This window comes from Electrophorus electricus, chromosome 4 (genome assembly GCF_013358815.1).
Source record: "Electrophorus electricus isolate fEleEle1 chromosome 4, fEleEle1.pri, whole genome shotgun sequence".
Lineage (NCBI taxonomy): Eukaryota > Metazoa > Chordata > Actinopteri > Gymnotiformes > Gymnotidae > Electrophorus > Electrophorus electricus.
The window spans coordinates 29,319,066-29,333,652 of NC_049538.1; the positions used below are offsets into that span (position 1 = coordinate 29,319,066).

A 14,587-nucleotide genomic window follows, 5' to 3' on the forward strand; every position below is an offset into this window, starting at 1 on the left:
GAATTCTCAATACATAAACTTCTTTCCCTGCAGGTCTTCACTAAATGACACTTTTTCCTTGCTTGTTAATTACATCAATAAAGTTTGACCAAACAATTCCTGTGTAAATTTACATGCATACATATATAAATATATATACATACACATATTATATGCATCTCAAACCCAGAATCCATATCAACACACTGTGGTGGAGGGTAGCCCTACAGGTGAGACATGCAGAACTGATCCTGAGTCTGGAGTTACACATACTCACAAACACAGAGTTTAGCACTTATGTGCAGGTCTGAGTGTTTGAGAGAGAGCATGATCGCAGTGATATTCATCAGCATTGCAGTGTGAAATGGTGGGCTGTGTGTGTGTGATGAAATGGGACGAGATTGAGAGTGATAAATGAGTCCCGTTTCCCAGCCGGCATGACTGTTCCCAGCAGTAATGGTGAACCTGTCAGAGAGAGAGAGAATGTAAACAGATGACTTGCAGAGCAGATTAGAACGCAGATAAATATGATCTGGCTTTTGAAAGCCAAATCTGCAATACATCAGATTGGTGAGAAGTGGAAAAAGAAAGTAAGTGTGTGTGTGTGTGTGTGTGTGTGTGTGTGTGTGTGTGTGTGTGTGTGTGTGTGTGTGTGTGTGTGTGTGTGTGTGTGTGTGTGTGTGTGTGTGTAATAAAATCTGTGTATGTGGTGAATATGTCTAAGTGTTGAGCGTGTGCACTGTTTGCATTTAAAAACCCCAAACGCATACAGATATATGTATGTGTGAGAATATTGATTTGTAGCACTCACACCAATTATTACGAAGTTGTTTGAGCACATGGTGAAGAGCAACCTCCCCACCACACTGGACATGTTTTGTCTCACCTGTCGTTTCAACCATTGTACAGACAACACAAGTTCTCTGCCACTCACCTATCAATAACCCACATGGGTAACCCTCTGGTGTGAAAGCTGTTCACAGACTTCAGTTCAGTAGTCAACACAGTCAAATCCCACTGCAAATCAGAAAAGCTGAGACTTCTGGGTCTGATTTTTCCGTCTGTAACTGGATCCTGGACTTCCTGACCCGGAGAGCTCGGTCTGTCAAGATCAACCACATCACCACCACACAGAACGCTGGAGTCCCTGAGGGCTACGTGCTCAGTGCATTGCTGTTTACTACTCTTGACTCACAACTCATGCAGAGCACAGCAGTATCTTCAGGGTCTTTGAGGGAATTGGGTTTAACTGGCAGCAAGAAGTAGATAAAGTAGGAGAAAGTTGTTGTGGTTGCAAGTAACCGTACACTCAAGAAATAGATGAGTATTGGGATGGAAGGATCACTGTAGATATTTCTAATAATGTGTGTGTGTATGTATATATAGGCACATTTGTAGTGTCATTCCATCAGTAAATGACAAAGCATTTTTGTAAGTTGCTCTGGATAAGATCATCTAACAAATGCTCTAAAAGTAAATGTAAATGTAAATGTAATGTTTAAATGTACATGTAGTGTTCATCCAGTTCTGGAGCAGCCCTGTATTTCCTCTGATTTTCCTGAGTGAAACCTTTCTGTTTGCTACATAATATCTTATGTATATCATCTACATATACATAAACAACAGCAAAGGTTTACATGCACCTTGGCTAAAGACATTCAAACTCCCTTTTCACAACCCACATTTCATGTTACCACACGGGTCCTGTGTTACGTCAGTGTTTGTGTTTTCTTTGTATAAGAGACAAGACGGATTTCTTTCTGGTCTTGTTTACTATAGGTTAGAAGGCAGCACTGCCTTGGAAAGGCTGAATGTGAGTGAAATGCTCAGGGGAGTTTCCACACACTTCCTGCACTACTATGATGGACGTTTGGCTTCTTCCTTCTGGCAGAAGCAGAATGGCTTTATTCACCAAAGGTTCTCAGCACCCAGGAACTGATCTCTGCACATCAGCGCAAGAACAGGGTGCATCTCCGAACTCCTAACTGCTGCCTCCTCGATCCCGCCGGCCTACATCCTCCAAGCCAGCTCCCGTAAAGCCGTATATTCTGCTGCCTTTGAGGGCACATCAGTTCTCTAAATGCACTGGGAGGAATGGAGGAGAGGGGAGAGAGTAGAGAGGAGAAGGGAGGGGAGAGGGGAGGAGAGGAGAGGAGAGAGGAGAGGAGAGGAGAGGAGAGGAGAGGAGAGGAGAGGAGAGGGGAGAGGGGAAAGAGGAGAGGAGAGGAGAGGAGAGAGGAGAGGAGAGGAGAGGAGAGGAGAGGAGAGGAGAGGAGAGGAGAGGAGAGGAGAGGAGAGAGGAGAAGGGAGGGGAGAGGGGAGGAGAGGAGAGAGAGGAGAAGGGAGGAGAGGGGAAAGAGGAGAGGAGAGGAGAGAGGAGAGGAGAGGAGAGGAGAGGAGAGGAGAGAGGAGAGGAGAGGAGAGGAGAGGAGGAGAGGAGAGGAGAGGAGAGGAGAGGAGAGAGGAGAAGGGAGGGGAGAGGGGAGGAGAGGAGAGAGAGGAGAAGGGAGGAGAGGGGAAAGAGGAGAGGAGAGGAGAGAGGAGAGGAGAGGAGAGGAGAGGAGAGGAGAGAGGAGAGGAGAGGAGAGGGCAGGGGAGGGGAGGCTCTCAGAACGAACATGTGCTATGCAGAAGACTTTTCTCATCACAGCACGTCCTCCACCTCCAGGCTCATCTAGTACATGTTAAAAGCTGTTGCTGGGGTTACTTTGGCCTTTGTCACTAGGCAACTGGCCCTTGTCTCAGCTGCTATAACTCACTCATGCCTTAGACCTTCCTGCTCAGACCTGTTTTATCTGGTCAGTCCACAAGTTTTCTAAGAGATTCAGTCAGGGCTTAGTTGTCTTTACATCATTTTGTCACATTTTTGGAGAAATGCGTAGGATCACAGTCCCGCTGGAAGACCCGGTGGTAACCAAGTTTGAGCACCGGCTGATCTATTCACATGTTGCTTCAATATTTACAATCCTCCTCCATCATGGATGTATCTGTCTCTTGATGTGCACCTGCCCCTGTGCCAGCCAAACACCTCCCAGCATTGTGCCACCACCGCCTACATCACAGCTCAGGTGGTGGACTCACCCTTTTACCTCAGCTAACAGAAGGCTAGATCTTAAACACATAAACACCTTGGTACCTGATACCTCCAAATCCTACACCAGTGCTCAGGCTCAGTTAAACATTTCACCTTTGAACACTGTGTGTGTGTGTGTGTGTGTGTGTGTGTGTGTGTGTGTGTGTGTGTGTGTGTGTGTGTGTGTGTGTGTGTACTCCAACCCTTCGTAGATATGGCAGACAGCTCGTGCATTGTCCCTGATGAACCATGTGTTGGTGTGTGTGTTTGGAGATGAGTGTTCCAGTCTGCTTGGACTGAGCAACTTCCTCATGCCCCTGATGGCCAGCAGTCTAACGGTCCCTGAGCTCAAGACCGTGGTCTTCCTCAGAAAGCCACAGTACTTCAGCAGAGAGTGACTGAATATTAACTACTTCCCCAAATCCTCTTCCTGCCTGTGAGAAGCCAAACCTGCACATGGGTTTGTCTTATATTTCAGCAAACCGCTTTGTTACTGTGAAAAAATACAGCTCAAAGGGTTGAACAGAGGCTTATGTGATGTTTGTCTCCCTCTCCATTTCTCTGGGTCTCTCCCATTCTGTCTCTCTGTCTCTGTCTCACTGTCTCTGTCTCGCTGTCTCTCTGTCTCACTGTCTCTGTCTCTCTGTCTCTGTCTCTCTGTCTCACTGTCTCTCTGTCTCACTGTCTCTGTCTCACTGTCTCTGTATCTCTGTCTCTGTCTCTCTGTGTGTCTTTCCCTTTCTCTCACTCAGGGCTCTCCTCTGTGTGGTGCAGATCTGCATGTCTTGTGTGTAGAGAATTGTGCCTTGTGTGTGGTTCTGAGTGCCTTTAGCTGTCTGAGAGAGAATGAACCCACCATGCAGGACAAAGAGACCATTCTGTCCTGTATTAACCACATCCACATCCACTTCAGTCAGGAGCAGAGCCTCAAACATACAACCTCTAGCATACTCTCCAGCATACACTCGCAAATTTACGATGAGAGAGTTACACACACACACACACACACAAGCACACACTAGCCCAAATCCTGAATGTTTGCTGCTGTGTTGCTACTAGTGCTGTGTGTGTGTATGTGTGTGTGTGTGTGTGTGTGTGTGTGTGTGTGTGTGTGTGTGTGTGTGCACGCGCACGACAGCTGTTGTAAAGGTTGACAGAAAATAAACGCATTACCGTGATTAACCTTGATGAGTTCAACATGGTTGCCAGTAGCAACTCCCAGCTAATAATACAATGAATTAAGACATGATGTTTAATGAGAGTGGGAGTGTGTGGGAGGGAGGACGGAGTTCACTACCGCTGTCATTTCATTATATAGCCAATCGTGGAGTCTGCTCAGTCCACCTCATTTGCATCACCTAGACTATGTCAGTAGTATATTTATGTTTTTTATTTTGTTTTGAGATTTAATGCATTTGTAATGTGCCTGTGATATTTGCATAGGTACAGTGTGCAGATTTTTAAAGTTAAGATGTGTGTTTTGTAAAGCCTCTTTGCCCTTAGAGAAGCTCTACAGACCCTCTGCTGGTGGAATTTGGCATTGTAGTTAACGCTATTCCACCTGTGTTAATGGAATAATTAGATGTCAAACAGAAATCTACACCAACAACTTTATATGACTTGTGTGCTTGTGTGTGTGTGTGTGTGTGTGTGTTTGTGTGTGTGTGTGTGTGTGTGTGTGTGTGTGTGTGTGTGTGTGTGCGCATGTCTCTGTGTGTGTGTGTGTGCATGTCTCTGTTTGTGTGTGTGTGTGTGCGTGTGTGTGTGTGTGTGTGTGTGTGTGTGCATGTCTCTGTTTGTGTGTGTGTGTGTGTGTGTGTGTGTGTGTGTGTGTGTAGAAAACACATCTAATGTGCAATTTGTCAGTAAAGTGGACGAGATGCGTGGTGTTTCCAGTCTGCCTCTTACAGAGGCCTTTGCTGTGGGATCTGTCTTCTCTGCAGACCTGCTCAACTCTCTAGTGGCTGCTGTGAGTATTTCACTCTCCCACTCTGTTTCTTTCCTTCTCTCTCTCTTTTGAACAACCCAGCAGTCATGTGCTATGAGTGGTGCAGTAGCAGGGTTGGGTCTTATTAGGCCTTGTCAGAGTGCAGTATGCGGGAATCGAGCATCTCTAACGGAGCACCTGCAGACGTACGTCAACGCTAACGTTCCGGCTCTCATCTGCACGCTGGTAACGGGGGGTGGGGGGGACACCCCTCTACTGGAGCTGAGGACAACCAGCTGCTGGAGGGGGTCATGACCCTGAAGCTCACTGCCCCATGCTTGGCCTAAACAAAGAGCCCCTCTCATCCAAGGGAGTGGGTTTGCTCAAATTTTTGGCCTAAGAACACTGCCATGAATAAGGAATAGTATCGTATCAAAATATCCTCCAAAAGCAAGTTCTCCCAATGATCCAGGAGACATTTGCTGATGAACAATGCTTTTTCCAGCATAACGGAGCACCATGTCACAAGGCAAAAGTGATAACCAAGTGGCTCGGTGAACAAAACATTGAAATTTTGGGTCCATGGCCAAGAAACTTCCCAGATTTCAATCCCATTGAGAACCTGTGGTCACTGATCAGGCAAGGATGTGTTGCTATCAGTCAAGGCTTTCCCTAGAAGCTGATATTCAGCATGCCACGGCAAATTGCAGAAGTCTTAAAAAAGAAGGCTCAGCACTATAAATATTAAGTCTTTGCTTAAACTGGATGTATTTGTCAATTAAAGGTTAAAAAAAAAACGTATGAAATGCTAAATGTACTTCACTATACCATATAAACATCTGACAAAAGGATCTAAAAAATGAGGAAGTAAACTGTGAAAACCAAAATTAGTGTCAGTCGCTTTTTGGCCACGATTGTATAACTGCTTGGACCCTAATGAAAACAACAAAGGCAGGAGAAAACTAAAACAGGAAATTAGCGATACAGAGTAACTATTAAATAAACATGCCTTGCAGAGTAAAAAATGACATGATGCACAAATCTATGCACAACATAGAGAACACAGGCAAGGCTCCGGCGAGGTGCATGACGATGGCGGCAGAGTAGCAGAGGAACAAAGAACGAAAACAATAAAACCACACACAATGTCACACAAAGCACATGTAAACACAGAATAAACTGAGACAGACACGGATGATTGTTAGATTGTTAAGTGCTTAAACGTAGGCCTGCAGAGGTTAGTGTGGACGACTTTTCAACAAACTGGCATACTCGTCCTTTTTGATCTTTCAGGGTGTTATCACATGGTTGTTCTTATGCCTTAGTAACTACGGGAATGCTAGTTCACCCTGCACATCCCCCACCCCAACTGGGGTTCAGTCGGAAACTCATGTTCAAGTCAGAAATAAAACCAAAAACTGGTTTTATCTTAGTCAGTTAAGTCAACATATGTGGTTTCCAGCAGATTTGTGCAGAAGTCTTTGGTTAGGAGGCAGAATATCTCTGGTTCTTGAGTTTATTGCTATCTTTTTATTATTAGCCTAGTATTTCCCCAGTGGTAGTCCCCAAATTCTAAACATCCTTGACTGGTTGACTGATCAAAGGGTATCAAACCTTTCAGAAGCCAACATTCCTTGGCATCTTTCACAGGAGCATTGCGTGTTTTATTTCATTGTTTTGTAGCCTTCTTATTTCAGTTCTTGACTAAATAATACATTTTTTTAGTGATTTGGCTTTACACTTCCTCTTAATTGCTTGAGTACACGTTAATGGTTCTTACTACACTGGCTAGAACTTTAATTGTGGCAGATATCAGTTCACTGTGTTCATGCTACTGCAAGCCTATTAGATTAAAGCCATAACTCCTGAACCTAACCAAACATAGCGCTGGCATTAATATATTTCTTGGTTGACTTGACATTTATACAGCTGATGTGAATAGCTATCCATTGTGTGCTGGACAAAAGCACCCTTCTACTTATGCTGGGCTTCAAATGATTGTAACCATACCAACGAAACTGGAATAATTGGAGCATAATATCTATTTAATGTAGAATGGAGTCAGAATAAATCACTAATTAACTTCTCGCTCTCTGCACCTTCTCCAGCCTTGTGTTCAGTCTTTGGTACAAGCAAGCCAAGAAGAAAGAAGAAATGATTACCCGGTGACATCTGAAACAATGCAAGGAAAGATCAAAAACACTTTATGAACTGGAGGAAAGCGTGTACTCATTTGTACAAAAATAAAGTGAATCAGTGGTAATACTGAACATTTAAGTTAGGTTTGCATCTGCCACCATGGACTGGCGTCAACTCGGATACCAGCATTTACCATCCACTAAAGATTTCCTTCCCCAAGTGTGGAAGCTAGCTTTGACTCTAAAGGCTGAATTCTTGGATAAAACTTCAAACAAACAATTCTACAAATTGGTAGCATCCCAATCCCAATCCCAACATCTCAGTTCCAGATGTTGGGCCATGATGCCTCCAGAAAGACAGTCACTCTCTGTGAAACAGTGCCATTGCCATTAACCATAGGAGCTATTGTCATCACAGCTACTCTGTTAAGAATCGAACTTATTTGCCTGGACTCACTGGTGTAATTTTGTAAATTTGACAGGGAAACAATTCTGCATTGTTTTTCTCTACCACACATCAAAGACACTTAGAACAAGCAGATCTAGAAGACGATGAAAAGTGACTGAGAGGAGCTCACGTCTCTGACAGTTGGAAATGTAAATGACTGGAGAACAACGCCACACTCCATAACAAGATATGGACAAAAGGCGTGAGAACCATCACTCAGACCGCACTTCTTTCCTACCTCGCACATAACAGCAGGCCAAATGGGGGCAAAACAGATGAAACTCCACTCTGACCAGGTGTGGTGGAATCAGTTTTCCAGTACTAGAGTGTCAAAAACACAATGTCTCACCACCTTTAAAAACTACTCAAATGAGAAACATGTTTAGCATTAGACATATTTAATATTAATTAGCTAGTTAATAGTGGTTAAAATGGCCTAATTAAAATTACTAATAGACATACCAATAGAAAACTCAATATTTAACAGTCAATATTTAATTAGATAAATTGAAAGAATATTGAATTAATCTAATATTACTCAGCTGAATACAAAATACAAAACATGTATGTCCCATGGATTGCTGTGAGAACAACCACCAGATATTCAGCTCGCAATTCTGATGTTGAAGATTTGTCAGATATTTGAAACCTGGAAATAGTGTTGCACGGCGTACCAGTACAAGAAAGGTATCGCGCTACCCTGTCGGTACAATACTCCATTTTATTAATACCGATACTTTAAGAATGCCGGTGTTTTAAATAGGAACCGCATATCCTATGAGTTGCGTCGATGCGCCACAGGGGGGCAGTGTGTGCGCAGCACCTTGCAAGCTTATTTCAGGTTCGGGAGATCGCCCAGTAAAACACCAGGTCATCGATGGCTTGCAGCGTCCCAAAAAAAATATCTAGCATGCTAAATATCTGATCTTGTTGGCCAAATCCTGTAATGTAAAGAGTGTGGAGACCAGATTTGATTCTTTGCTTAAACTTTATGCAGAACACCAACAATTCGTCCCACGCATTGCACGAGTTCATTTATGTGAGTCTCTCCAGACAGACTCGTCGGATGGTTAAACTGTATTGTAGCGTGTGAGCCCCTGTTGTTAAGTCATGCAGTGTGCGAACCACAACTTCAAGATCTGTGTAGTGTGTCCAGCACAGCGATCTGACTGAGATATGACTGATGATAAACGCGCACTTACTGACTGTCCATGGTGTGTAGAGAAGCAGTAAGGAATGATCACCCAGATGTCAGGGCATGCCCAGGTTACACTATTATTATACACCAGGTGAGACAAAGTCTGAACATACATTAACATTGAATAAGTTCAAGGCAATAAATCTATTTGGCTTGATTTCAAAGCAGTAAATCTGTCAGGCCTGGGCCTTAATGTAACTTAAAAATGAAAAGAAAGAAAAAAAACTCACAACCTTGATCGCAAATAATAGCAGATAAAAGCGAAGATCAAGCAGATATTAATGAACAATGATGGTTTTTCCAAGAAAAGGGGGGGGGGGGGTTCAATAAGAGAGAAGAAAATACGAGATGACCATCCCTGGGGGTAAGAAGAGGATGAGAAGAAGGATGAAAGACCCCGAACTTAAGGGTTCAGTTTATCTCCAGGCTCCTTTGTTGTATATATTGTTGGTGTCCATAAAGTTCATCCTCTGTTTTTCTCTACCATCCTGGATGCTGACTCTCGGTGATTTTATGCATGACAGCCTTAAGAACAACTGAGCCCTTAAACCTGGGGTCTTCATCATATCTCATCTCAAAGAGAGGTACCATGAATCAATCAATATTACTCGTCTTAACTTTACTATGCCTCCTCTGTGTTAGACTACTCTGGAAAAATCACCATTATTCATCCTCATCAGAACAACATTTTCACATCACATCTTCAAGGCATATGTTTTCTTTTAAAAACTGTGCCCAAGCCCATTACTGGGCCTTGGTCATTACTGTATTTCACTTTGCATAGCTTTAATGAACATACTGACAAATTCTTGGCTTATTTATGGAGCTGATGTATTCTGAGCTTTAACATGGGGTCTGAACTAAGGGCGTTAGAAAAATATCAGGTAATGGGATTGTAGAGTGTAGTAGAGTGCAGACCTCTGCCATGAACGTGTATAAAAACGTATAGAAATCACATACACAAAAATATAGAGCATATCAAATTACTACCATGTAAAAGCTTTAATATCACTATGACCTTGATCTAATGATTCACGATAGGCCAATTGTTAATGCTAGAAAGATACTAATTGTCAAAAACACATCTACCTGTATGAAAATCAAGCAAGAAAACATCATATAACCTACAATTTTAGTGAGCATAAAACTGATGAACATAAATGACATTAACTATAAGTCTGGTACGTAATGCGACAAAGCTCTATTTCATAGCAATGAAGCTCTGTTTCATGGTGATGACGCTCTATTTCATGATGATGAAGCTCTATTGTGAACCAGCTTTTATTTAAAACATATGTATATAGCTCAGCAGCTGTGACAAAATATTTTTTTAATTTAATTATTTCAATTTACTAAGTTCAAGTTCCAACTCCACCCCAGCAGACAGCAAACGCTGAGCTCGGTACACCTATAGGCCGTATCATAGGCTGATAGTTGCTGGTCTGTACGATGGCATGTGAAGGAAAAGTCCTCTTACTGGCATCTTTCAGTAATTCATTTCCCTACATTGGCTTTGATTTATTTGTTTTTAAAACATCAGTTTAAAACTCTTACCAAAAAAAAAAAAAAAGTAAATTAAGGAAAACGTGGTTTTTTTTCACAAAAGAGAAGAGATTATGTTCATATTTGTATTTGCACTTGAGAATATGGAAAATAAATCACCCTACACTGTCTTCCATTGGTAATCAAAAATATGTTTCTTTTTTTTTTATAAATAAAAAAAACAAAAAGTTTAAGTTCCATGTTATGTCATTTATTATGTTTGTGATGTTTTAGGTTTTTGCCATGGTATCGTTTCAGTACAGGTATCATTTTGGTGTCATAACAACACTACCTAGGAGACCTGGTGTGGCTGACCTCAGCAGCACTACAACACTACGAATGGTGTCAGAAGTGGGATGGTGTTGTGAGGCCATCAGGAGCATCCCCATGGTTGAGGGAGGTACCCCCACCCCACCCTGGACCCGTGAAGCCCAGTGTGAACCCCCAGCGTGTGAAATGCAGGAGTGGTCGCCGAACGCGTGGGCAGTGTGACACGGACCGTCACTCAGCAGGGTAAAGGTGTGTTCTGGCTGCTATGCCAGAGAGCTGGCTTTTTGGTGGTTGCTGACAGACATGGGTTCCAGACTGGGTGTGCTAGTTTTTCTACAAATTCGATAATATTACAATGTGATCATTCATGTTGTGTGCTATCAGGGCTAAACTAGCATGAGTTTGTGTACAATGCCGGTTGTCAGTAACAACACCCAAATATGCCCAGTAACTCACAATAATTGTTATCACTATAAAGTAAATATCCAACTCTTGTCTGTATATAGAGTCCACAGTTTGAACAGATCATGCTCATATACAAAATTACATTGCTTCATATGGCCCACTCATTCAGTGGTAAACAATCAAAATGGAATGAACAGAAACAGCCATTACCCTAAAGATCGGCTATGTTCACCTTACAAGCTTCATTGTTCCATTACTTTTTTTTTTTGTTGCTCAGATCAGTTTTGCAGATCTTGCTGGTTTACATTCATAATTACAAGTGACTTGTATCTGTCTGTAATGGATCTGTTTTGCATCGAAGGTAATGATATGCTAAAAAAAACATAAAAAATGAATAAATGGGAAAACAAAAAAATAAATAAATGGGAAGACCATGCTCAGTCATAGAATAGTATGTCAAACACCAGAGTGCTCAGGAACCATTGTGTTTCCATAGTTTTGCATTTGTGTGTGTTACGGGTGTATGTAAAGTAAGTAAACAAATAAAATGTCATTAGCTTGTTTGCAGTTGGTTCAGAATGTGGCTTCAAGATTGCTCACAGGCACCGAAAAAAAGGAACCACCTCACTGGTTTCCGGTCTAGTACGGGGTTCAGTTTAATGTTCTCTTATTTGTTTTTAAAGCTGTCAGCGGACTGGGTTTTACAGTTACTGTGCCAAGGCTTTGAAAAACAACCCACCACTAAGCATTAGGACTGCCCCGTTGTCACGGGCGACAAACGTGAGTCTCCAAATAAAATATTTAATGAAATGAACAAAAATGAAGCAAAAACGAACATAGCACTGCCACGCCGGGCTGCCGAGTCCACTAAGGAAAAAGTCGGTTATTCTGTCACCGGCAAAGAACTTGCAGAAAAAAGGAAGGAAACAAACGTAAGTCTCCAACTGAAGTGTTTAAAGAAATGAACGAAAATGAAGCTGAACTTAAAGAACTCAAGAAGCCAACGCAACATACAATGACCAGCAAGGTCATACAAACAAAAGCAGGCTTACAAAGAGGGCAACCTAATGACATACCAACCTCTAACATGGCCATTGCATTGCCGTGCATTCCCCAGCACATAGCAGCCATCATTTTTCTTTCTGTCTGGACAGAGCATGAGGGCCTCGGCACTGTCATCGATGGCAGCTTCCTTCGGTGCTGGGGCTCTCTTGCGACACTTGGGCTCATCACCGAATGGGGCATGGGGGCTTCGCCCCTTTGACTGACGATGCCCTTCCTAATGTCTGGATGCAATGCTGGTGTTCCCTTTCCAACAGCAAGATCCCTTTTCCGGGCAAGGTGTGGAAGCGGCACCTCTCTGTGTCATTGGAGCCCTCCATCCTCCACGATGCGCATCCCTGGCGTCTTCTTTCGTCAACAGGGCCCCTTACACGACAGGGCGACCGTCGCCCTCTTTGGTTGTTGGAACACCTCGCTAGTCAGCCCAGTGCCACACTGGCATCCTCTGTCATCGACGGAGCATCTTCATCAACCAGCGACTGCCACTATGCTTGCGTCTGCAACATACAAATCACATCCATCACATCTAACGTGGACAGCCCTCAGTGCTGACCAGCCTGACACTGGAATGGCTAGACATGTCTCAGTCAGCTCCTGGAGGGCTACTCCCAGGGCCCCCTGAGACCTCTCCCAAAAAATCCCAAAGAATGGAGGCAGTCCTTGGCTTCCAGCCCATGGTCGTGACGGGCGGGATCAGGAATGGACAAGGGGCACGTTCTTCTGTTGTGTAGTGGTGTTAATGTGCTCGATGAGCCTCCAGGCCCAGTCCTTATGCCCCCAACGAGCTCCGGGGAACATAGCGCTGACACGCCAGTCTGCCAAGTCCGCTGAGGAAAAAGAGAGATTTCTCCAGTGGTCGGTTATTCTGTCACCGGCAAAGCGCTTGCAGAAAAAAAAAGGAAGGAAACAAACGTAAGTCTCCAACTGAAGTGTTTAATGAAATGAACGAAAACGAAACTGAACTTAAATAACTCAAGAAGCCAACGTAACATACAATGACCAGCAAGGTCATACATACAAAAGCAGGCTTACAAAGAGGGCAACATAATGACCACCCCCAGATGGTGCGAACAAAGATGTAGAACACTCACCACCTGAGGGAGGCGTAGCAAAAACAAAGAAAAACAAATGAACCAAAATACAAACTCCACATGCTCAACCGCCGCCATTTGCTAGCGACAGCCAGCAGGGGGCAGTGCTCCCTGACGCCCATCTGTTGCCATCTTTAAAATGTTTATAGCTAGACTAAATTTGTTACATTAGCATTTTAAAGTTTTATTTATTTATTTGACCTAATGACCTAATTAAAATGAACTATATATCCTCTCCTTATGTACAGCATTTTTGTGAACTTTTGTTGATTTAAATGTGCTTTAGAAATTGAATTTACTTACTTACGTCCGAGGCAAAACGTCCGACTCTGTCCCTGTCGTTAGGCATTAATGCTACAGTTGGTAGAAGATAGTGAGAAGACAGTGGATGTGGCTTGAAAATTCAACTTCCAGGGGGAGGCTTCCTCTCAGTTGAACTCCAGCCCCGCCTCCAAAGTTGTGCACGTTGTGAAATGTCAACCACCAAGCATAAATAAATATTTTAGGCAAGAAAAGTAATCTCCAGGAATATCTAGTCAGTAAAAAGTAGCATGGACCTATTTCAGTGCTTAAACCACTTATGAGAACACTGAGCCGAGAGCACACATGCATAAATATCCTGACAAATATCAAACCGGTGGGATTGGGCGGGCACTTAAAGATATTTTCAGCGGCTTTGAAATAAAACTCTTAACCAGTAGCCTTATCATAGGAAGCAGGCCAACAATGGCCCGACTGCAACATCACAGTGAAATGAGAAATACGCTACAGAGCGTTATTGTAACCATTACCATCTTAGCCTAGTTCATTTGTTTTTCTGAATCAGATCAAAGCATGCAGGATTGACACGTTATCAGACATGCCTCCTGGTTGTTTTTTACTTGGGCGTGGTGGATTCTTCCAAATGGCAATTAGGAGGGTTGGTGAAGCCAGAAGAGCCTGATTTGATCACAGATTGTACGTTCTACTGTCAGGCCGTAGTGACAGTTTTAGCAGATATGAGAAAAGTCTATTTTAATATGCGTTACCTATTGTTGTTTTATTAGTCACTCCCAAACCTGTTTACTTATTTTTCATCAAGCAAAACCTCCTTCACTGTCAGATTCTTTTGTATGTGAAACTTGGTGTTGTGCAAAATAAAAACTTAAGATACATTTTAATCCTGATAAAAAAGAAAAACACATTCGTTCAGCCCTGTAACACAAATCCTCATCTCCCCTTTTGAAAAAACCTCCAACTCTCTCACTTCTACTCATTTGTTACGCAATTTTATGATACTCCTGTTCCTTCTTGTCCAGTCCAGTATGATCCACACATATAACTTATTAGTTTTTAATCTTATTGTCTTAGTCTTCATTTTCTTCATCATCCTCATCACACGTCTTGTTATAATAATACATATTTAACCAACAATACACACATTACCAAACCTGTAACACCTTCTAGTATCCTCA

At 42.8% G+C, this 14,587-nt stretch overlaps 1 long non-coding RNA gene across 2 annotated transcripts in view; it reads right to left on the reverse strand.

The window, feature by feature from the left end:
• The window catches only part of LOC113588578, a 13,927-nt gene extending 417 nt beyond the window's left edge, over positions 1-13,510 (reverse strand). Inside the window, exons 1-3 of one of the 2 annotated variants that reach the window (XR_003411866.2) lie at positions 13,437-13,510; positions 12,061-12,924; positions 1-444 (exon numbers count right to left, since the gene is read on the reverse strand). The exon at positions 1-444 is cut by the window's left edge and continues 417 nt beyond it. This is a non-coding gene — a long non-coding RNA (uncharacterized LOC113588578). The remainder of the gene's footprint in view (positions 445-12,060; positions 12,925-13,436) is intronic. The other variant, XR_003411867.2, reaches the window with a different exon arrangement.
• Between the last annotated feature and the right edge of the window lie 1,077 nt (positions 13,511-14,587).